This window comes from Cyprinus carpio, chromosome A4 (genome assembly GCF_018340385.1).
Source record: "Cyprinus carpio isolate SPL01 chromosome A4, ASM1834038v1, whole genome shotgun sequence".
Lineage (NCBI taxonomy): Eukaryota > Metazoa > Chordata > Actinopteri > Cypriniformes > Cyprinidae > Cyprinus > Cyprinus carpio.
The window spans coordinates 35,626,394-35,652,396 of record NC_056575.1 but is presented as its reverse complement, the minus strand read 5'-3'; positions in this window follow the sequence as shown (position 1 = coordinate 35,652,396).

The window sequence follows — 26,003 nt, the reverse complement described above, 5'->3', positions numbered from 1 at the left end:
GCTTAGTTGCACTAAAGAGAGTGTTACTGTTCACAGAAGCGCTAATGCTTACATATAAGTTCATAATCATTAATCTAGTAACTCACTGAAATGTGTTTTTCTTCAATGCAAAAATATTTCTTTTAAGATGTTATAAACATTTTTAATATGGGCAAGATTTAGTCTTAAAAGTACATAAACCAACTTTCTAAAACAGATTAAAAATATTTTCAGCACTTGTGGGCTTTGTTTCTGTTCTTTTGCTTAGTTGCACTAAAGAGAGTGTTACTGTTCACAGAAGCGCTAAACTAAGCGTCTTATGCTGAGACGTTCAAACACAGTTCATGGTCATAAAAATAGTAACTCACTGAAATCTGTTTGTCTACACTGCAAAAAACATTTCATTTTACATGTTAGAAACATCATGAATGTGGGCAAGCTATAGACTTAACTTTGTATAGAAAATCATTCTCTAACAGAGAAAGAAGGTTTTCAGCATGTGTGGGCTGGCATTCTCATCATTTGCTTAGTTGCACTAACAGAGTGTAACTGTTCACAGCGTCTTATGCTTTGAAGCTCAAACATAAGCTCATGATCACAAAACTAGTAACTCACTGAAATGTGTTTTTTGTGCATTGCAAAAACAGTTTCATTTAAGATGTTAGAAACATCTTTAATGTGGGAAAGATTTAGTCTTAACTTTGTACAAATCATCATTCTCTAAAAGAGAAAGAAGGTTTTCAGCACTTGTGGGCTTTCCTTCTGTTCATTTGCTTAGTTGCACTAACAGACTGTTACTGTTCACAGAAGCGCTAAACTAAGCGTCTTATGCTGAGACGTTCAAACATAAGTTCATGAGCTTAAAACTACTAACTCACTGAAATCTGTTTTTCTTCTTTGCAAAAACACTTCATATATGATTTTGGAAACATCTTTAATGTGGGCAAGCTTTAGTAATAATAAAAGTGCATAAACCAACTATCTATAACAGATAAAGAAGATTTTCAGCACTTGTGGGCTTTCCTTCTGTTCATTTGCTTAGTTATACTAAAGAGAGTGTTACTGTTCACAGAAGCGCTAAACTAAGCGTCTTATGCTGAGATGTTCGAACATAAGTTCATGAGCTTAAAAGTAGCAACTCACTGAAATCTGTTTTTCTTCTTTGCAAAAACACTTCATTTATGATTTTAGAAACATCTTTAATGTGGGCAAGCTTTAGTCATAAAAGTGCATAAACCAACTTTCTATAACAGATAAAGGAGATTTTCTAGCACTTGTGGGCTTTCCTTCAGTTCATTTGCTTAGTTGCACTAACAGAGTGTTACTGTTCACAGAAGCACTAAACTAAGCGTCTTATGCTGACTAGCTCTAACATAAGTTCATGATCTTAAAACTAGTAACTCACTGAAATCTGTTTGTTTTTCTTCATTGCAAAAACACTTCATTTCAGATGTTAGAAACATTTTTAATGTGGGCAAGATTTAGTCTTAAGTCATAAAAGTGCATAAACCAACTTTCTCTAACAGATAAAAAGAAGATTTTCAGCACTTGTGGCCTTTCTTTTCTGTTCATTTGTTTAGTTGCACTAAAGAGAGTGTTACTGTTCACAGAAGCGCTAAACTAAGCGTCTTATGCTGAGACGTTCAAATATAAGTTCATGGTCATAAAACTAGTAACTCACTGAAATCTGTTTTTTCCTTCATTGCAAAAAACATTTCATTTCACATGTTAGAAACATCATTAATGTGGGCAAGCTTATAGTCTTAACTTGCATACAGAAAATCATTCTCTAACAGAGAAAGAAGATTTTCAGCATGTGTGGGCTGGCATTCTCATCATTTGCTTAGTTGCACTAACAGAGTGTAACTGTTCACAGAAGCGCTAAACTAAGCGTCTTATGCTGAGACGTTCAAACATAAGTTCATGAGCTTAAAACTAGTAACTCACTGAAATGTGTTTTTCTTGCATTGCAAAAACATTTCATTTAAGATGTTAGAAACATCTTTATTGTGGGAAAGCTTTAGTCTAAAAGTTTGTAAACCATATCATTCTCTAACAGAGGAAGAAGTTTTTCAGCACTTGTGGGCTTTCTTTCTGTTCATTTGCTTAGTTGCACTAACAGAGTGTTACTGTTCACAGAAGCGCTAAACTGAGTGTCTTATGCTGAGACGTTCGAACATAAGTTCATGAGCTTAAAACTAGTAACTCACTGAAATCTGTTTTTCTTCTTTGCAAAAACACTTCATATATGATTTTAGAAACATCATTAATGTGGGCATGCTTTAGTCATAAAAGTGCATAAACCAACTATCTATAACAGATAAAGAAGATTTTCAGCACTTGGCCCACAAGTTCCTTCTGTTTATTTGCTTAGTTGCACTAAAGAGAGTGTTACTGTTCACAGAAGCGCTAAACTAAGCGTCTTATGCTGAGACGTTCAATCACAGTTCATGGTCATAAAAATAGTAACTCACTGAAATCTGTTTGTCTACACTGAAAAAAAAATTCATTTCACATGTTAGAAACATCATTAATGTGGGCAAGCTATAGACTTAACTTTGTACAGAAAATCATTCTCTAACAGAGAAAGAAGATTTTCAGCATGTGTGGGGTGGCATTCTCATCATTTGCTTAGTTGCACTAACAGAGTGTAACTGTTCACAGCGTCTTATGCTTTGAAGATCAAACATAAGCTCATGATCACAAAACTAGTAACTCAATGAAATATGTTTTTGTGCATTGCATTTAATGCAACAGATTTAGTTACTGTTCACTTTGTACAAATCATCATTCTCTAAAAGAGAAAGAAGGTATTCAGCACTTGTGGGCTTTCCTTCTGTTCAATTGCTTAGTTGCAATAACAGACTGTTACTGTTCACAGAAGCGCTAAACTAAGCGTCTTATGCTGAGATGTTCAAACATATGTTCATGAGCTTAAAACTACTAACTCACTGAAATCTGTTTTTATTCTTTGCAAAAACACTTCATTTATGATTTTAGAAACATCTTTAATGTGGGCAAGCTTTAATCATAAAAGTGCATAAACCAACTATCTATAACAGATTTTCAGCACTTGTGGGCTTTCCTTCTGTTCATTTGCTTAGTTGCACTAAAGAGCGTGTTACTGTTCACAGAAGCGCTAAACTAAGCGTCTTATGCTGAGATGTTCGAACATAAGTTTGTTAGTTTGATTAGTTTAACTCACTGAAATCTGTTTTTCTTCTTTGCAAAAACACTTCATATATGATTTTAGAAACATCTTTAATGTGGGCAAGCTTTAATCATAAAAGTGCATTAACCAACTTTCTAGAACAGATAAAGGTGATTTTTTTAGCGCTTGTGGGCTTTCTTTCTGTTCATTTGCTTAGTTGCACTAAAGAGAGTGTTACTGTTCACAGAAGTGCTAAACTAAGCGTCTTATGCTGAGATGATCGAACATAAGTTCAAGAGCTTAAAACTAGTAACTCACTGAAATCTGTTTTTCTTCATTGCAAAAACACTTCATATATGATTTTAGAAACATCATTAATGTGGGCAAGCTTTAGTCATAAAAGTGCATAAACCAACTATCTATAACAGATAAAGAAGATTTTAAGCACTTGTGGGCTTTCCTTCTGCTCATTTGCTTAGTTGCACTAACAGAGTGTTACTGTTCACAGAAGCACTAAACTAAGCGTCCTATTCTCAGAAGCTCTAACATAAGTTCATGAGCTTAAAACTGCTAACACAATAAAATCTTTATTTCTGCATTACAAATGACATATCATTTCACATGTTAGAAACATCTTTAATGTGGGCAAGCTTTAGTCTTAACTTTGTATACAATACATTCTCTATAACATAGAGAAAGTTTTTCAGCACTTTTGCGCTTTCTTTCTGTTCATTTGCTTGGTTGCACTAACAGAGTGTTACTGTTCACAGAAGCGCTAAACTAGCGTCTTATGCTTAGAAGCTCTGACATAAGTTCATGATCATTAAAACTAGTAACTCACTGAAATCTGTTTTTCTTCTTTGCAAAAACATTTCTTTTAAATGTTAGAAACATTTTTAATGTGGGCAAGCTTTAGTATTAAAAGTACATAAACCAACTTTCTAAAACAGAGAAAAAATATTTTCAGCACTTGTTTGCTTTTTTCCTTCTGTTCATTTGCTTAGTTGCACTAACCGAGTGTTACTGTTCACAGAAGCGCTAAACTAAGCGTCTTATGCTGAGAGCGTCCAACATAAGTTCATGATCATAAAACTAGTAACTCACTGAAATCTGTTTTTCTTCTTTGCAAAAAAACATTTCATTTAAGATTTTAGAAACATTTTAATGTGGGCAAGCTTTAGTCATAAAAGTACATAAACCAACTTTCTCTATAACAGAGAAAGAAGGATTTCAGCACTTGTTGTCTTTCTTTCTGTTCATTTGCTTAGTTGCACTAAAGAGAGTGTTACTGTTCACAGAAGCGCTAAACTAAGCGTCTTATGCTGAGACGTTCGAACATAAGTTCATGAGCTTAAAACTAGTAACTCACTGAAATCTGTTTTTCTTAATTGCAAAAACACTTCATATATGATTTTAGAAACATCATTAATGTGGGCAAGCTTTAGTCATAAAAGTGCATAAACCAACTATCTATAACAGATAAAGAAGATTTTCAGCACTTAGTGGCTTTCCTTCTGTTCATTTGCTTAGTTGCACTAAAGAGAGTGTTACTGTTCACAGAAGAAGCGCTAAACTAAGCGTCTTATGCTGAGACGTTCAAACATAAGTTCATGGTCATAAAAATAGTAACTTACTGAAATCTGTTTGTCTACACTGCAAAAAACATTTCATTTTACATGTTAGAAACATCATTAATGTGGGCAAGCTTTAGTCTTAACTTTGTAAAATCTGTCATTCTCTAACAGAGAAAGAAGGTTTTCAGCATGTGTGGGCTGGCATTCTCATCATTTGCTTAGTTGCACTAACAGAGTGTAACTGTTCACAGCGTCTTATGCTTTTGAAGCTCAAACATAAGCTCATGATCACAAAACTAGTAACTCACTGAAATGTGTTTTGTGCATTGCAAAAACATTTCATTTAAGATGTTAGAAACATCTTTTAATGTGGGCAAGCTTTAGTCTCACTTTGTACAAATAATATCATTCTCTAAAAGAGAAAGAAGGTATTCAGCACTTGTGGGCTTTTTTTCTGTTAATTTGCTTAGTTGCACTAACAGACTGTTACTGTTCACGGAAGCGATATACTAAGCGTCTTATGCTGAGATGTTCAAACATAAGTTCATGAGCTTAAAACTACTAACTCACTGAAATCTGTTTTTCTTCTTTGCAAAAACACTTCATATATGATTTTAGAAACATCTTTAATGTGGGCAAGCTTTAGTCATAAAAGTGCATAAACCAACTATCTATAACAGATAAAGAAGGTTTTTTAGAACTTGTGGGCTTTCCTTCTGTTCATTTGCTTAGTTGCACTAACAGAGTGTTACTGTTCACAGAAGCGCTAAACTAAGCGTCTTATGCTGAGATGTTCAAACATAAATTCATGAGCTTAAAACTAGTAACTCACTGAAATCTGTTTTTCTTCTTTGCAAAAAACACTTCATATATGATTTTAGAAACATCTTTAATGTGGGCAAGCTTTAGTCTTAAAAGTGCATAAACCAATCATTCTCTAACAGATAAAGAATTTTTTCAGCACTTGTGTGCTTTCCTTCTGTTCATTTGCTTAGTTGCACTAAAGAGAGTGTTACTGTTCACAGAAGCGCTAAACTACATGTCTTATGCTGAGAGCTCAAACATAAGTTCATGATCTTAAAACTAGTAACTCACTGAAAAATGTGTTTTCTGCTTTGCAAAAACATTTCATTTAAGATTTAGAAACATTTTAATGTGGGCAAGCTTTAGTCATAAAAGTGCATAAACCAACTTTCTATAACAGATAAAGAAGATTTTCAGCACTTGTGGGCTTTCCTTCTGTTCATTTGCTTAGTTGCACTAACAGAGTGTTACTGTTCACAGAAGCGCTAAATTAAGCGTCTTATGCTGAGAGTTTTCAAACATAAGTTCATGAGCTTAAAACTACTAACTCACTGAAATCTGTTTTTCTTCTTTGCAAAAACACTTCATTTATGATGTTAGAAACATGTTTAATGTGGGCAAGCTTTAGTCTTAAAAGTGCATAAACCAACATTCTCTAACAGAGAAAAAAGTTTTTCAGCACTTGTGGGCTTTCTTTCTGTTTTTTTGCTTAGTTGCACTAACAGAGTGTTACTGTTCACAGAAGCGCTAAACTAAGCGTCTTATGCTGAGACGTTCGAACATAAGTTCATGAGCTTAAAACTAGTAACTCACTGAAATCTGTTTTTCTTCTTTGCAAAAACAATTCAGTATATGATTTTAGAAACATCTTTAATGTGGGCAAGCTTTAGTCTTAAAAGTGCATAAACCAACTTTCTATAACAGATAAAAATATTTTCAGCACTTGTGGGCTTTCCTTCTGTTTATTTGCTTAGTTGCACTAAAGAGAGTGTTACTGTTCACAGAAGCGCTAAAACTAAGCGTCTTATGCTGAGATGTTCAAACATAAGTTCATGAGCTGAAAACTAGTAACTCACTGAAATCTGTTTTTTTCTTCTTTGCAAAAAACATTTCATATATGATATTAGAAACATCATTAATGTGGGCAAGCTTTAGTCATAAAAGTGCATAAACCATTATCTAAAACAGATAAAGAAGATTTTCAGCACTTTGTGGGCTTTCCTTCTGTTCATTTGCTTAGTTGCACTAAAGAGAGTGTTACTGTTCACAGAAGTGCTAAACTAAGCGTCTTATGCTTAGAAGCTCAAACATAAGTTCATTATCTTAAAACTAGTAACTCACTGAAATCTGTTTTTCTTCATTGCAAAAAACATTCATTTATGATGTTAGAAACATCTTTAATGTGGGCAAGCTTTAGTCTTAAAAGTACAAAAAATCATTCTCCATCATACACTAACAGAGAAAGAAGATTTTCAGCACTTGTGGGGTTTATTTGTTTTGTTTTGCTTAGTTGGTGTTACTGTTTGTTTCTGTTCTAAACTGAGCGTTTTATGCTGAGAAGCTCAAACATAAGTTCATGATCTTAAAACTAGTAACTCACTGAAATCTGTTTTTCTTCTTTGCAAAAAACACTTCATATTGAGATTTAGAAACATCTTTAATGTGGGCAAGCTTTAGTCATAAAAGTGCATAAACCAAACTTTCTCTAACATATAAAGAAGGTTTTCAGCACTTGTGGGCTTTCCTTCTGTTCATTTGCTTTAGTGGCACAAACAGAGTGTTACTTTTCACAGAAGTACTAAACTAAGCGTCTTATGCTAAGATGTTCAAACATAAATTCATGATCATAAAAGTAGTAACTCACTGAAATCTGTTTTTCTTCTTTGCAAAAACACTTCATATATGATTTTAGAAACATCATTAATGTGGGCATGCTTTAGTCATAAAAGTGCATAAACCAACTATTTATAAAAGATAAAGAAGATTTTCAGCACTTGTGGGCTTTCCTTCTGTTCATTTGCTTAGTTGCACTAAACAGAGTGTTACTGTTCACAGAAGTGCTAAACTGAGCGTCTTATGCTGAGAAGTTCAAACATAAGTTCATGATCTTAAAACTAGTAACTCACTGAAATGTGTTTTTCTTCTTTGCAAAAACACTTCATAAGATTTTAGAAACATCTTTAATGTGGGCAAGCTTTAGTCTTAAACTTTGAACAAACAAACATTCTCTAACAGAGGAAAGAGATTTTTCAGCACTTGTGGACTTTCTTTCTGTTCAATTGCTTAGTTGCACTAACACAGTGTTTCTGTACACAGAAGCGCTAAACTAAGCGTCTTATGCTCCGAAGCTCTAACATAAGTTCATGAGCATAAAACTAGTAACTCACTGAAATGTGTTTTTCTTCATTGCAAAAAAAAAACATTTCTTTTAAGAGTTTATAAACATTTTTAATGTGGGCAAGATTTAGTCTTAAAAGTACATAAACCAACTTCTATAACAGATAAAGAAGATTTTCAGCACTTGTGGGCTTTCCTTCTGTTCATTTGCTTAGTTATACTAAAGAGAGTGTTACTGTTCACAGAAGCGCTAAACTAAGCGTCTTATGCTGAGATGTTCGAACATGAGTTCATGATCTTAAAACTAGTAACTCACTGAAATCTGTTTTTTCTCTTTGCAAAAACACTTCATATATGATTTTAGAAACATCTTTAATGTTGGCAAGCTTTAGTCATAAAAGTGCATAAAAAATCATTCTATAACAGATAAAGAAGATTTTCAGCACTTTGTGGGCTTTCATTCTGTTCATTTGCTTAGTTGCACTAAAGAGAGTGTACTGTTCACAGAAGCGCTAAACTAAGCGTCTTATGCTGAGAAGTTCAAACATAAGTTCATGATCTTAAAACTAGTAACTCACTGAAATCTGTTTTTCTGCATTGCAAAAAGCATTTCATTTCATGATGTTAGAAACATCTTTAATGTGGGCAAGCTTTAGTCTTAACTTTGTACAAAAAATCATACTCAACAGAGAAAGGAGGTTTTTCAGCACGTGTTGCCTTTCCTTCTGTTCATTTGCTTAGTTGCACTAACAGAGTGTTAGTGTTCACAGAAGCGCTAAACTAAGCGTCTTATGCTGAGAAGTTCAAACATACGTTCATGGTCTTAAAACTAGTAACTCACTGAAATCTGTTTTTCTTCTTTGCAAAAAAACACTTCATATATGATTTTAGAAACATCTTTAATGTGGGCAAGCTTTAGTCATAAAAGTGCATAAACCAACTATCTATAACAGATTTTCAGCACTTGTGGGCTTTCCTTCTGTTCATTTGCTTAGTTGCACTAAAGAGAGTGTTACTGTTCACAGAAGTGCTAAACTAAGCGTCTTATGCTGAGATGATCGAACATAAGTTCAAGAGCTTAAAACTACTAACTCACTGAAATCTGTTTTTATTCTTTGCAAAAACACTTCATTTATGATTTTAGAAACATCTTTAATGTGGGCAAGGTTTAGTCATAAAAGTGCATAAACCAACTTTCAATAACAGATAAAGAAAGATTTAAAGCAGAACTTGTGGGCTTTCCTTCTGTTCATTTGCTTAGTTGCACTAAAGAGAGTGTTACTGTTCACAGAAGCGCTAAACTAAGCGTCTTATGCTGAGATGTTCGAACATAAGTTCATGAGCTTAAAACTACTAACTCACTGAAATCTGTTTTTCTTCTTTGCAAAAAACACTTCATATATGATTTTAGAAACATCATTAATGTGGGCAAGCTTTAGTCATAAAAGTGCATAAACCAACTATCTATAACAGATAAAGAAGATTTTAAGCAATTGTGGGCTTTCTTTCTGTTCATTTGCTTAGTTGCACTAAAAGTGTACTGTTCACAGAAGCGCTAAACTAAGCGTCTTATGCTGAGAGCTCTAACATAAGTTCATTAGCTTAAAACTGCTAACACAAAATCTTTATTTCTGCATTGCAAATGACATATCATTTCACATGTTAGAAACATCATGAATGTGGGCAAGCTATAGACTTAACTTGGTACAGATAATCATTCTCTAACAGAGAAAGAAGGTTTTCCGCACTGTGTGGGCTTTCATTCTGTTCATTTGCTTAGTTGCACTAACAGAGTGTAACTGTTCACAGAAGCACTAAACTAAACGTCCTATTCTCAGAAGCTCTAACATACGTTCATGAGCTTAAAACTAGTAACTCACTGAAATCAGTTTTTCTTCTTTGCAAAAACACTTCATATATGATTTTAGAAACATCATTAATGTGTGCAAGCTTTAGTCATAAAAGTGCATAAACCAACTATCTATAACAGATAAAGAAGATTTTAAGCAATTGTGGGCTTTCTTTCTGTTCATTTGCTTAGTTGCACTAACAGAGTGTTACCGTTCACAGAAGCACTAAACTAAGCGTCTATGCTAAGAGATGTTCAAACATAAGTTCATGAGCTTAAAACTAGTAACTCACTGAAATCTGTTTTTCTTCTTTGCAAAAAACATATGATTTCATATATGATTTTAGAAACATCTTTAATGTGGGCAAGCTTTAGTCATAAAAGTGCATAAACCAACTATCTATAACATATAAAGAAGATTTTCAGCACTTGTGGGCTTTCCTTCTGTTCATTTGCTTAGTTGCACTAAAACAGAGTGTTACTGTTCACAGAAGCGCTAAACTAAGCATCTTATGCTATGTTCAAACATAAGTTCATGATCATAAAACTAGTAACTCATTGAAATCTGTTTTTCTTCATTGCAAAAATATTTCATTTAAGATGTTAGAAACATCTTTAATGTGGGCAAGTTTTAGTCTTAAAAGTACATAAAATCATTCTAAAACAGAGAAAGAAGTTTTTCAGCACTTGTGGGCTTTCTTTCTGTTCATTTGCTTAGTTGCACTAAAGAGAGTGTTACTGTTCACAGAAGCGCTAAACTACATGTCTTATGCTTACTAGCTCTAATATAAGTTCCTAATCATGAAACTAGTAACGCACTGAAATGTGTTTTTCTTCATTGCAAAAATATTTCTTTTAAGATGTTATAAACATTTTTAATGTGGGCAAGCTTTAGTCTTAAAAGTACATAAACCAACTTTCTAAAACAGATTAAAAATATTTTCAGCACTTGTGGGCTTTCTTTCTGTTCATTTGCTTAGTTGCACTAAAGAGAGTGTTACTGTTCACAGAAGCGCTAAACTAAGCGTCTTATGCTGAGACGTTCGAACATAAGTTCATGAGCTTAAAACTAGTAACTCACTGAAATCAGTTTTTCTTCTTTGCAAAAACACTTCATATATGATTTTAGAAACATCATTAATGTGGGCAAGCTTTAGTCATAAAAGTGCATAAACCAACTATCTATAACAGATAAAGAAGATTTTCAGCACTTAGCCCACAAGTTCCTTCTGTTCATTTGCTTAGTTGCACTAAAGAGAGTGTTACCGTTCACAGAAGCGCTAAACTAAGCGTCTTATGCTGAGACGTTCAAACACAGTTCATGGTCATAAATATAGTAACTCACTGAAATCTGTTTTTCTACACTGAAAAAATAATAGTTCATTTCACATGTTAGAAACATCATTAATGTGGGCAAGCTACAGACTTAACTTTGTACAGAAAATCATTCTCTAACAGAGAAAGAAGGTTTTCAGCATGTGTGGGCTGGCATTCTCATCATTTGCTTAGTTGCACTAACAGAGTGTAACTGTTCACAGCGTCTTATGCTTTGAAGCTCAAACATAAGCTCATGATCACAAAACTAGTAACTCACTGAAATGTGTTTTGTGCATTGCAAAAACATTTCATTTAAGATGTTAGAAACATCTTTAATGTGGGAAAGATTTAGTCTTAACTTTGTACAAATCATCATTCTCTAAAAGAGAAAGAAGGTTTTCAGCACTTGTGGGCTTTCCTTCTGTTCAATTGCTTAGTTGCACTAACAGACTGTTACTGTTCACAGAAGCGCTAAACTAAGCGTCTTATGCTTTGAGATGTTCAAACATAAGTTCATGAGCTTAAAACTACTAACTCACTGAAATCTGTTTTTCTTCTTTGCAAAAACCCTTTCATATATGATTTTAGAAACATCTTTAATGTGGGCAAGCTTTAGTCATAAAAGTGCATAAATCATCATTCTCTGACAGAGAAAGATTTTCAGCACTTGTGAGCTTTCCTACTGTTCATTTGCTTAGTTGCACTAACAGAGTGTTACTGCTCTCAGAAGCGCTAATCTACATGTCTTATGCTTACTAGCTCAAACATAAGTTCATGATCATAAAACTAGTAACTCACTGAAATCTGTTTTTCTTCTTTGCAAAAAAATATTTCTTTTAAGATGTTATAAACATTTTTAATGTGGGCAAGCTTTAGTCTTAAAAGTACATAAACCAACTTTCTAAAACAGATTAAAAATATTTTCAGCTCTTCTGGGCTTTCCTTCTGTTCATTTTCTTAGTTGCACTAACAGAGTGTTTCTGTTCACAGAAGCGCTAAACTAAGCGTCTTATGCTCCGAAGCTCTAACATAAGTTCATGAGCTTAAAACTAGTAACTCACTGAAATCTGTGTTTAATCTTCATTGCAAAACCATTTCATTTTACATTTTAGAAACATCTTTAATGTGGGCAAGCTTTAGTCTTAGAAGTGCATAAACCAACTTTCTATACCAGATAAACAAGATTTTCAGCACTTGTGGGCTTTGTGGGTTTGATTTGCTTAGTTGCACTAACAGAGTGTTACTGTTCACAGAAGCGCTAAACTAAGCGTCTTATGCTTTGAAGAGTATTACTGTTCACAGATGATCATAAAACTAGTAACTCACTTAAATCTGTTTTTGTGCATTGAAAACCATTTCAGTTTAGATGTTAGAAACATCATTAATGTGGGAAAGCTTTAGTCCTATCTTTCTACAAACCATCATTCTCTAACAGAGAAAGGTTTTCAGCAGTTGTGGGCGTTCTTTCTGTTCATTTGCTTAGTTGCACTAACAGAGTGTTACTGTTCACAGAAGCGCTAAACTAAGCGTCTTATGCTGAGATGTTCTCATCATTTGCTTAATTGCACTAACAGAGTGTAACTGTTCACAGCATCTTATGCTTTGAAGCTCAAACATAAGCTCATGATCACAAAACTAGTAACTCACTGAAATGTGTTTTTTGTGCATTGCAAAAACATTTCATTTAAGATGTTAGAAACATCTTTAATGTGGGAAAGATTTAGTCTTAACTTTGTACAAATCATCATTCTTTAAAAGAGAAAGAAGGTTTTCAGCACTTGTGGGCTTTCCTTCTGTTCATTTGCTTAGTTGCACTAACAGAGTGTTACTGCTCACAGAAGCACTAAACTAAGCGTCCTATTCTCAGAAGCTCTAAAATAAGTTCATGAGCTTAAAATTGCTAACACATTAAAATCTGTATTTCTGCATTGCAAATGACATATCATTTCAAATGGCAGAAACCTCTTTAATGTGGGAAAGCTTTAATCTTAACTTTCTACAAAACGTCATTCTCTACAGACAAAGAAGGTTTTCAGCACTTGTGGGCTTTCCTTCTGTTAATTTGCTTAGCTGCACAAACAGAGCGTTATTGTTCACAGAAGAGCTAAACAAAGCATCTTATGTTTTGAAGCCCAAACATAAGCTCATGATCATAAAACTAGTAACTCACTGAAATCTGTTTTTGTGCATTAAAAACCATTTCATTTTAGATGTTAGAAACATCTTTAATGTGGGAAATCTTTAGTCTTATCTTTCTACAAAATGTCATTCTCTAACAGCGAAACAAGGTTTTCAGCACTTGTGGGCTTTCCTTCTGTTCATTTGCTTAGTTGCACTAACAGAGTGTTACTGCTCACAGAAGCGCTAAACTACATGTCTTATGCTTACTAGCTCTAATATAAGTTTATAATCATGAATCTAGTAACTCACTGAAATCTGTTTGTCTTCTTTGCAAAAACATTTCATTTAACATTTTAGAAACATCTTTAATGTGGGCAAGCTTTAGTCTTGAAAGTGCATAAACCAACTTTCTATAACAGATTAAAAAGGATTTCAGCACTTGTGGGCTTTCCTTCTGTTCATTTGCTTAGTTGCACTAACAGAGTGTAACTGTTCACAGAAGCGCTAAACTAAGCGTCTTATGCGCAGAAGCTCTAACATAAGTTCATGAGCTTAAAACTACTAACACATTAAAATCTGTATTTCTGCATTGCAAATGACATATCTTTTCACATGGTAGAAACCTCTTTCACGTGGGCAAGCTTTAGTCTTCGTGCATAAACCAAATTTCTATAACAGATTAAGTAGGTTTTCAGCATGTGTGGGTTTGCATTCTGTTCATTTGCTTAGTTGCACTAACAGAGTGTAACTGTTCACAGTAGGGCTAAACTAAGCATCTTATGCTTTTGTGGCGATGCAAAGAGCAGACAAAACAGAGGAGGTTATAGTCTAGGTGGAACCTGCCCCTAAAACACTGACTACGCCACCCTGGGACTCTCACCCAGAGAATGATTTTTTATTTATTTCCTAATTGCAATATCACTAATACACTTAAGGATACACAGGTACATATACAATTCAGCCAGAGACGAGGTTCAATTTTTAAAAGGAACAACAAACTTTATTGCAATAATTTTAAAACTATTTAGAACGCATTCATACTTTAGGGAGGGGAACAGAGGGACAAATTGTAATTGCTGCTGAGGCTTACCAGTGGAGGAGAAGGGGGTCACAAAGGCAAGGAGGAATCCCAGGAAAAGTCACCCGCGTGAACACAAACAAACACTGAAAACACAACAGTGAACACAGCAAGAAAACGGGGTAGACAACACGGCACGCAGGAAGGGGACACCACCACCCAGACACCAACACCACCACCACCACCACCTTCGGCTCTCAGCAACTAAAACAGAGACACACACACACACAAACAATCAATGAAAAGCAACATAAGATTTCAATGAAGAGAACAAAAATATATGTATAAATTCTAAAATACACTTGTCAATAAATCAAGAAAAACAAATATAAAATACATATAAATACATATTTTTAACTAAATTAACAAAAGAAAACCTGATTAAATAAAAAGTCACAAAAAAAAAACGGACCGAAAATGCAACTTTTAGCTTAATTGAAAACTAAATAACGAAAACGAAAAAGAAACAACTTAACCAAATTATAACTGTAAATAGCCAACCCCTTCCGCTAACTTACATTCAAAGCCGTTTAAAATACTGGCCTACAGAAAACAGGAGGCTCACACATTTGACCGTATGGCCATGGTTATCCAGTGGCCGTGAAGGCAAAACGGGCGTGCAGAGATCGAGTAAAGTTGCTGATACAGTGTTCAAAACATGCACGTTAGACAAACAGCAGTCCAGGCAAAACAGCAGCTAGTAAATGAAAGCTCTGTGGCTGAAGACAATCTCCAGTTGAACCAGCCCGGTTCCGATCAAGCAGCGTTTGTGTCAATCCAGAAGGAGGCCGCTCAAAGGATACAAACAGCACAGATAGCGATCGATAACATTCGCTTTTGAATGCGCTGAACAACGAGGTTGAGGAATTACCCGCCAACCGGAGATCTGTAACGCAGCAGCAAAACAACACTGAGCGCGCGACCCGGAAGTATGACGCATTTCCGTCACCAGCGAGGAAGAGGGCAGTCGGAAGGACTACTACCTTATCCCTGGCATTGACTTTGTATGCTTTTAGCAATTCAATAAAAAAAAAAAAAAAAAAAAAAAAAAAAAAAAACCCTGACTACTACCTGTATTTATGTGGGGCCGCAGATTTGATTCTCAAAATAACTTCTTAACAGCGAGGTTTGATTCTCAGGATAGAAAGTTGGTGGAAATCGCAGACAAAATGAGACAAAACAGCATAATGATTGCGACAGTCTCTGTGAAAAAAGTCGGTGGAGTTCAATGCTGCAGAGATTAAGGATTACAAGCAAAAATATGTCATCTTGGAAAAGCAAACAGCAGTTCTGGTGAAGGCCAATGAGGAGTTAAGGATGAAGACGTCAGAGCTCGAAAGATATAAACGGAGATGGAATCTTCGGATTAAAGGGATGAAAGAGCATGCTGACGAGGATGCACGGAAAGAGGTGATTGAACTTTTGAGTAACATAGCTCCACATTTCTGGCACAAAGAAGCTGGAAGATGTCGTCGACTCTGTTCACTGGATTGGAAAAAAGAGAGTGGAAGACACCGTCAGATGATTGTTCAGTTTGCCATGCGTCGATACAGGGACGAATTTTGGAAGATTACAAAGAACTCCCAGCTGTGCATAATGAAGGTGAATTTAGCCATATATGTCTAAAGTTATTATTCCATTATAATCCTATGCTTTAAGTATAGGAAGAAAGATGCCTATGTGACCAGGATGTACCACCAGATGAGAAACATCTGGGTAGACCAATAAAAGGGCCTTGCTCTTTATCAAAACAAGTAGGGGGCCCCTTCTCTCTAGGGAGGAATCGAATTGTAAGCATAAGGAAAATTATGGAATATTTGTAACGCCCTGTATTCTGTATATAAGGAGATACCACATAACATTCGGGAGATCTTCTCACAGAGCACATCTCGGCTTCGTTTCTCTCTGAAATAAAGTCTATCTTCTGGAAACAAAACCCCAAGACTGAGTGTGATCCCTCAGATCCATGGCAGTAGACAAGACACTTCATTTGGCGCCCGAACAGAGACTGGAAAGGAGCAGCAGAGTGGACGACCGCTTTTGAACTGACTGATGAGCAACACACACAGTGGTGGCCACCATATAATAAGGTAGTAATTAGTGTGTAATTAGTAATAATTAGTGTGTGTTGTTGAACGGTTAGTTCTGAGTGGTAAGGTCACTTAAAATCTGCTCTTCCAAATTTAGAATTAAATAAATAAATTAAAATGGGGGGTTTTGTTTCCAGAAGAAAAACTGCATACACATATTTGGTATAATGTTAGGAAGGCCTTGATAGGTGACCTAAATTAAGACTAAATGGTGTAGGCAGAAATTTATTGCATGTAAGGGTCTGTGTTTATTGAAGACTGGTCTAAAGATGGACAGCAATAAACGGGAAATAGATGTAGAATCGCGCGGAAAAGTCCTTTGGATACCGCTCTGTAGAGGTCGTTAGGGAGATACAGAGGGCAGCACGGAAAGGCATAAATTCCTGCAGAGTACTGCTTTTTTACTGTGTTGAGGAAGTGCATCAGTGAAAGAGCGAGTAGAACTGACAGGTCACTCTAGGGAAGAGTGTTATGTTTTGTTGTGTGTGTGTGAAACTGTGTCCGGACGAATGTCTGTGTGAGTGATGAGAATGTTTGAACAAATAAATTCCGTATTGAGTGGGTAAAAACTGCGCACCGTCCCTGGGCTGTCACTTAGGTGTGGCCGTGCAGGATTGGACGCGGTCGGTACCGCACTCGAGAGGGATGATTGAATGATGAGCCCTATTAAATTAAGGGACAAAAGTATGAGAGAATGAGCCCTATAGGATGAAGGGACAAAGGATGAAAGGGTTTAGAAGGAGTGAATGTGTTTAGGAAAATAGAATCAGTAAAATTTGAATCAAGATTTTTTACAGGCTTTTGCATTTTGGATGTCTGTGTGAAAGAGAAGGAGAAATTTTGTGAGCCCAGTGCAGTACAAGTGAGAGCAAGGCATTCAATTAAATAAGTATATTAAACATAAAATAAGTGCAGGCAAAATAATAAAGAGAAGTAAAGATAAATAAGAAATAGAAATATAAATTTTTATACATAGTGAGTGATAGTAAAATAAAGTTGAGACTATCAAGTTATACAAAAAGTGTAAATGCATCAGACAGAATTAATAGCTAAATACTAAGAGGCATGAATAAAGACTAAAAAAAAATAATAATTAGAAAAACTGGTTAAAAATAGATAAGATAAGTTGATAGATGAATAAATATATAGATGAATATAGATAATGAAATAAATAAATATACAGAATTAAAAAAAATTATATATATATTGGATTGTAATATTATAGGAAAAGATACGCCAGCCACTCAGATAAGGCAAGAAATAATAAGATTAAAATATCCACTGTGTAAATAGCAAATAAACAAGATCTCAAACAAATGGCAGAAGAGAACAAAAATATGATGACAAAATGGCCAAAGGAAGGGACATTTGATGTAGCATTGTGTGAGGAGATGGAAACTGATCAAATAAAAAACTACAAAACTGAAAGCACCAGTAAGAAAAGAGAATAAAGAGAAGCAAAGAGGGAGAAGGAGAAAAATAAGTAATAGCCATATTTAAGAAGGAATGTGAGGGCATGTTAAAAAGATTAAAACAGGCCAGGAAAATACTAAACAGGCTGACAAAGAGAGAAAAGGGAAAGGTATTTTTTGAGCCTCCCTATTTCCCTAAAAGGGAGAGTTCCCAATTCTCAAGGGAACAATGGAAGTAACAGAGAACTGAAAATGGAAGGGCATATAGAGATGGATGGAAGAGAGGAACCAGCTGTGAAAACACAGAGGCAGGACAGAAAGAAAAGTAAAGGCTATTTACAGATGAATTGATACAGACAGGCATGAATAGCGTTAGAAAAAATGAAAACAAACCAGGAAGATAAACCCAGGTTTGAGGAAGGATTAGAAAAAATAAGGAGAAAAGATAATAAATAGAAATAGAAGCACGATGTAAATAAGATGTAAATAAATTAGAAAGAGGGATAAGTAAGTTGTTTGACAGTAGTGCGGATGATAATAAGCAGATGAGTTATTTGATAACAGAAAATGGGAAAAGGGCAGAGAAAAGGGGAAACTCAGACAACTGGCTGCACAACTCCCAATTTTAATCAAGGGTGAGCAGGGACAGTAAGTCCCCTGGGCTTCATAGGACCTCGAGGGGCTGGTCACTCACTTCCCAGATATTCATGAGGGGGCTGGAAAGTGGATCAGGGTGTTTGAGAAAGGAACAATGGGCAAACTTTTGGCTGTGAGAGACATTAAAGCTTTGCTGGCTAAAATTGTAGGAGGGGCAAAGATGGATGAAATTCTTCAAACAATTACTCTAAACAGAGCAGTGAACTCTCATAATATGGATGTAATTGTTTTTCGATGCATTCCGTCCAGCAGTGTGGCAGGCACTGGGTACAGAGTACCCGATCAGACTGAATCCTAAATCATTGAAGGGAAAAGAGCTGGGAGACACAGAAAATCCAGCCACATATGTTCAGAAACAGCTGACAAGGTGGAAGCAAGAAACTGAGGGGGATCCAAAAACAGACCCATTAATGGCAACATTGTTTAGCCCACTTACAGCAATCCCTCCAAACGCACACCCGATCCCTGCGCCCATAATTAATGCTTGTACTCAACAGCCAGGACCAAAGGGAGAGAGAAAGAAACCCATACAGCGAGGCCAGAGAGGAAGAGGCTTATACTGGTCCTCCAGGTGTGTGCTGGGCAGATGGAACAGCCCGGACATAATAAAAATGACTATCCCACCTATCCACCTTAAAAGTACCCTCAGTGTGGAAGGGAGAGAGCTGGCGACAGCCTAACCAAGGTCCAGTAAAGGGCCCAGTAAACCCTTGGGGAGGTCCCAATCCAGGTTATTAGGGGTGCCCAGAGAATCCTACAGGGGAGAGTCAGCTTTCAATTTTAACAACTAAAGCTGATCAAGAGCTTATTATGCAAAATAAAATAGAAGGAAAACACCACACCCATGATCTTAGACACAGGTGTTTTTATACCTGTTTGAATTTAAAATGTCTCACATCTCCCATTGTCTGGAAAAATTTGCAAAAACAATAGGATTCTCAGGGAAAAATGCAATTAATTCCAATAACAGCTCCAGTGTGTCTACAAACAAAAGATCAAAGTATAACAATGCCCATTCTGGTATCAAATCTGACTCCTATCAATTTGTTAGGAAGAGATGCATTATTCAAATTAGGGCTACACATTTGGTGTTCTCCAGAAGGAATATATGTTGAAGCAATAGGATCAAAAATACAAATGGTAGTTGCAGAGCCAAAATCAAATGTCTATTGGATAGGACAGATAGAACAAGATGTGAGTCAATAAATGGGGAAAATTTATTGAAACACAGATTCCTCAAGCACAGCTACTTAAATCAGAATTTCAATGCACAATGATAAATGATTAACAGAGAGATGAGAAAATAGAACAAAAATGTCAGAAAGAAACAAAAGGACAGCAAATTGTGTCTCCAACTACATCATAACAGGTAAACGGAGCAGCTATAAATACCAGATGGTGAATTTGTTAAAATTTATATTTTTATTAAAACGAATTCTGTCCGACATATTGCAAAAGATGAAAAAGGCTTATAAATAATAAATGAAATAATAGAACATTTGCCAGCTGAAGTTCCAAACCCGCATACATTACTGATGAATGTTCCTACTGATGCCAAATATTTTACTGTAACTGATCTTTATTCAGTTTACTACAGTGTGCCGCTTGCAGAAGAAAGTAGGTATTTGTTTGCCTTTACAGATAAACAGTTTCATTAAGACAGTTTCATTAAGGGAAACATTACAGTGGATTTTGAAGATAAAAAAGCTTTAGGGTGTCAGGTAGCCATATTAGCACTACATATTGAACCTCAACCTCCATTGGATTATATAATTCGAATTAAACAACAAGCAGGCCCCTACGAACAATAAATGTGGAACAGAAGGGAAGCTAAAAAAGACTAACAAGAGGTCTGGCATACACATGAATGAAACATTGTTGCACCTACTTAACTTATGAATATTCTTGTTGCAGATGCGCATGGTTTTGACCATTGCGCAAGGGTGGAAGTGATAAGGAAAATTATAAGCAAAATTAAACAAATTAAACAGAACGAAGTGATAAGAAAAATTAAACAGAACTATCAAGGCCAAAGTAAACAAAATATGTGAAAGTACTAAATTGAATTGGAATAATGCTTTACCTCTTGCACTAATAAGCTATCGCATGCAAACTAACAGGAACATGCACTTAACACCACATGAAATGCTTACGGGTCGACCCATGCATGTGCCATATTGTAGAAATCCCTGCAATGGACCGCCTCTAGAGCAATTATAACTGAAACTTCGATCTTATATGAAGAAATTAACTGCCATACATAAAGCTATCTATTTACAGGAAAAAAAGAAAAGAGCTCAGAGAGGACTCTGAGACTGCATGTCCAGTTGTTCCAGGTGACTAAGTATATCTGAGGGTATTCCGGAGAAAATGGAATAAGCCCAGGAGAGGGGGACCCTACAAAGAGGTGAGAGCTACTCCAACAGCACTCCAAGTGAAGGGAAGCCCAACCTGGTAGCATCTAAACCACTAGAGTACTAGAGTTCCCTCAGTAAAGGCAGAAAGAAAGGAAAACAGACAAGCAGAAAATGCAGGAGAAAGTAATGAGGAGAAACCAGAGACACATGATGAAGTGCAAACTGAAGAAACCACAAAGAAAGATCCACAAGGAGCTCCTTTCCACCCGTCAGACGAACTGGAGAGGAAAGAAAATAAGTCTGACAAAATATCTGAAGACCATCCTATGCCTAATGCATCTAATAATGCAAACCCAAAATCAACCAATAGAAAGAAACTTGACTTCCCTTCAATTGACTTATCAACCTTTGAATAAAAGTGATAATGATATCATCTCAACAGAACCAAAGACGATCAAATACCTATAGTAAGAACATTAATCGTCAACGCTACGGCTAAGCAAATGGAAGTGATAAAAGTCCCAAATAATCAATAAATGATCACAGAAAGGAGCCTGAAGGAATATTATGAAGGATGGCTAAACAAACTAAACTTAAATGAACAAACTTTTGATGATAGTTCTAGTTACTCTAACGAGGATGATGACGAGGTCCAAAGATGAACCATACCCTGGGTGTAAGTGCTAGCCTTACTTCTGCCCAGGGTGGCCCTCTACGATGCATAAGGTATCTGGGCTGAAGATCAACTATTATAATCTTGTGATATTCAATGTGTTATGTTATGTATGTATTTTTATGTCTTTTATACACTACTGTGACAACCACAAGCAAGAGCTGAACCAATTGCATGCTCATGCTTATAACATTGTTTTCTATTAAGAAAGGGTTTAGGAAGGCTGGATCTTTTACTCCCTCCTAGTCAAGTGTGGAAGGAGATGTTTGGTCCTAGTTGCTCCTTCAGAGTGAAATTACATAATCTAGTCATTGGTGATAATACAGTGTGACTTATTTAGTCACTAGGTAGTGTTAACTAATAAGACCGAATTATGGAGTAGCACTCTGGATAAAAATAATCAAATGTGAGACTTACTAAGTCTCAAAGGGGGGAAATGTAATGAAGGTGAATTTAGCCATATATGTCTAAAGTTATTATTCCATTATAATCCTATGGTTTAAGTATAGGAAGAAAGATTCCTACGTGGCCAGGATGTACCACCAGATGAGAAACATCTGGGGAGACCAACAAAAGGGCCTTTCTCTTTATCAAAACAAGTAGGAGGCCCCTTCTCTCTAGGGAGGAATCGAATTGTAAGCATAAGGAAAATTATGGAATATTTGTAACGCCCTGTATACTGTATATAAGGAGATACCACATAACATTCGGGAGATCTTCTCGCAGAGAACATCTCGGCTTCGTTTCTCTCTGAAATAAAGTCTATCTTCGGGAAACAAAACCCCAAGACTGAGTGTGATCCCTCAGATTCATGGCAGCAGACACGACACTACATGCCTTGAACGTGAAATCAGGTTCGCGGAGGATCTGTCAGCTGAGGACCGGAATGCTCATGCAGCCCTTTGGCCGCTCATCCAGGAAGCTAGAAGCGCCGGTAAGAAGTCGTACTATCGTGGTCCTTTGGGTTACGTCGATGGCCGTCTAATCTCAGTTACAAATCAGAACATGGGTTGAAATCTGCCACGAAAACAATGAAGAGGATGTCACTAGTGTGAATCAAACATGAAGCTCTTCTGCCAGAGCATCAGTTCATATTATATTTTGATTTCTGTTAAATCCTAATATCCAGCATTTCTCTATTCCCTAAAGGGGGATTGTTTTGTTGTGTTTTGTTAATACTTTTATTCTTGTTCTATGTTTAAACTTAACAGTTGCATTTCTTTTCTTTCACTAAATGTTAGGGGTCTGAGAGACAATACAAAAAGAAAAGCTACATTTTTGTTTTGTAAGCAAAAAAAGGCTCAATGCGTTCTTTTGCAGGAAACTCATTCAAGTGGCAGTGATTGTATTTTTTGGTCTAATCAGTGGGGTGAACCAATTTTATTTGCTCATGGCACAAATCGATCAGGGGGTGTTGTTTTCTTTTTAACAACTTCCCTGGGAAACTTGTTGAATCGAGATCTAGTTTGGATGGTCATTGGTTATTTTGCATTCAAAAAATTGAACACTGTTATATTGTGTTAGGAAATGTGTATGGTTATAATAATTTGTCCCAAAACAAACATTTAATTTCAGAAATATCACTGGTATTAGAGGAAATGAAAGCAAAATATGCTACTGATTTTATTGTATTGGGTGGTGACTTTAAAATGGTGTATGATGAGTGGTTAGATAGGTCACCAACTAAATATAATATGAATCATTACAATTCTCTATTATTACTCTTTTGTAATAACCAAGGTTTAATAAATCCCTGGCGTGAATCAAACCCCTGTCTAAGACAGTTTTCTTGGTTTAACCTGATGCTTCTAGCAAGTCCCAAATTGACTTCTGGTTAATTTCTCTAAACTATAAACTATATCTAATATTAAACTATATCTAATATATCGGCAGCTCCCCTAACAGATCACTGTTCAATTGAATTGATCATAAATTATAAAAATAAACCTTTCCGTAACAAAGGTTATTGGAAGTTTAACTCTAACCTTCTCGGAAATGAAGGTTATACGAAATTGGTCAAAAATCTTATTTCAAATATTATTAATGATAATAGTTTGGTTTCCGGGATAAATAAATGGGAATTATTTAAATATAAACTTCGCCAGTTGTCTATTTCGTATAGTAAACAGCTAAACAAATCTTATATTTTAAAAGAGACGTCTATTATTAAAGAAATAAATGAATATTCTAACAAATTAAGTTTAACGGAGTATGATAGATCAAGATTGTTACTCTTGCAATCACAGTTGGATGAAATCTATATGAGAAAACTAAGGGGGCATATATTAGATCAAGAGCTAAGTGGATGGAAAAAGGGGAGAAAAACTCAGCTTATTTCTGCAGACTGGAAAAAAAGCGTCAAGAAAGAAACTCTATATATATTAATGGGGCAGAGTGTTCTAATACACAATTAATAGCTAAAGAAGTCGCCAAATTTTATCAGGCTTTATAGTCATCATCCTCTTCCATTTTAGACCCTAATTCTCTCTTTGAAAAAATTGGACAATTTGTCCCTCATATAGATGACCAATTGAAAATAATATGTGATGGAGAATTAACAATTAGACAATTTGCGACCTATAACCTTACTAAACAATGACTATAAATTACTAACCCACATATATAATAACAGCTTAAAACACACTTTATCCAAAATTATTGGGGAGACACAAACTGGATTCATTAGAGGCCGATCTATACATAAAAATATTTGATTGGTTCTGGACTTGCTGGAGTATAATCAAGAAATAGAGGATGATGGGGTTATTTTATTTTTAGATTTAAGCATTTGATATGTTAGAACATTATTTTATTTTTAAATGTTTAAAATGTATGGGTTTGGTGAAAATTTCTGTAATATTATTCAATTATTCTGTACAAATACAAATAGCTCAGTTGCCCTAACTACAGGTACTTCACCCAGATTTGATGTCAGGAGAGGAGTTAAACAAGGCTGTCCCATCTCACCCTCATTATTTATTTTGGCTATAGAGATGTTAGCTCTCCTAATTAAAAACTCAAATATTGAAAGTTTAAATGTGTTTGGACAGAAAATTGTACTTAGTCAATTGGCTGATGATACAACAGTATTCTATACAAGATTATGACAATGGTGGTTTACAAGCCTTTGACTTCTATTGTATAAATGGAATGTTGAAGGTCAAATGGCTTAAAAATTTTATAACAAATTAATCTAGTTTCTGGTTTTGTATTTCCAGAGGTATATTTAAAAACTGGATGGAATTCACCAGCAGATTTTGTTATACTGGAAGTTACTATATAACCATAATTTTACTCCACATAAAATACCCATATGGAACAATAGATTTATTTTGTCTCGATACAAGTCTCTATGCATTCTTGATTGGCTTGAAAAAGGTGTTTGGTCAGTTCTTCATTTAATGGATGAAAATGGAAGTTTGTTATCTTTTAAAGAATTCTGTTCTAAATATTATTTGCAGTGTGAACGCAAACAATTTGAGTGTGTTTTAAACGCCATTCCAAAAAGTTTTATTTGATACATAACGCTTCTGTCAATATACCAGATGGACCCTGGTGAACTCCCATCTCTTTTTTTTTTTTCTTTTTTTTTTCTTTTTTTTTTTTTTTTTTTCTTTTTCTTTTTCTTTTTCTTTTCTATCATATTCCCAAAAAAAAAAAAAAAAAAAAAAAAAACCTGGCTACGTGTTCTGTACTAGACTAACTGAGACTTGTCATAGCACTTGTATACCGTTGTTGTTTTCTCGTTGATCTGATTGTTTCTACTGTTCTCATTTGTAAGTCGCTTTGGATAAAAGCGTCTGCTAAATGATTAAATGTAAATGTAAATGTAAACTTATTCGCTCTTGTTTCAATTCCATATTATATCCAACGCTTCTATATTATAACAGTGTTTTGCAAGTTTATGATAAATCATCTGAAAAAAATTGTGAACAAAGTATATTAGCTTTCCAGTGGCTCCTAAAGCTAAGGAAACTCATTTTAAAATATTCAGTGGTATATATTCATCAAGTGAATTTTTAAGACAACGGTTTAATTTTTAAGAAAATACCTGTTTTTTCTGTCAAGTTGATATAGAGACAACTGATCTTTTTTTTTTTTCTTGTGTGTTTTCAAATGTTTTCTGGGAAAATATGTCTTATTGGTTGGAGACAAAGATTCATTCACTGCCCACTTTTGCCAGGAAACATATTATGTTTGGAATGATATTGGATGATAATTTTTTTATTTTTATTAATGTAATGTTGATTCAGGGAAAATGTTATTTTTCTGTATTCAAAAGAGACTTTATTTGTAATTATTTGTAAATTTTCATTTGCTTAGTTGCACTAATAGAGCGTTACTGTTCACAGAAGCGCTAAACTAAGCATCTTATGCTGAGATGTTCAAACATAAGTTCATGATCATAAAAATAGTAACTCACTGAAATCTGTTTTTCTACATTGCAAAAAAACATTTCATTTCACATGTTAGAAACATCATTAATGTGGGCAAGCTATAGACTTAACTTTGTACAAACCATCATTCTCTAACAGAGAAAGAAGATTTTCAGCAATTGTGGGCTTTCTTTCTGTTCATTTGCTTAGTTGCAATAACAGAGTGTT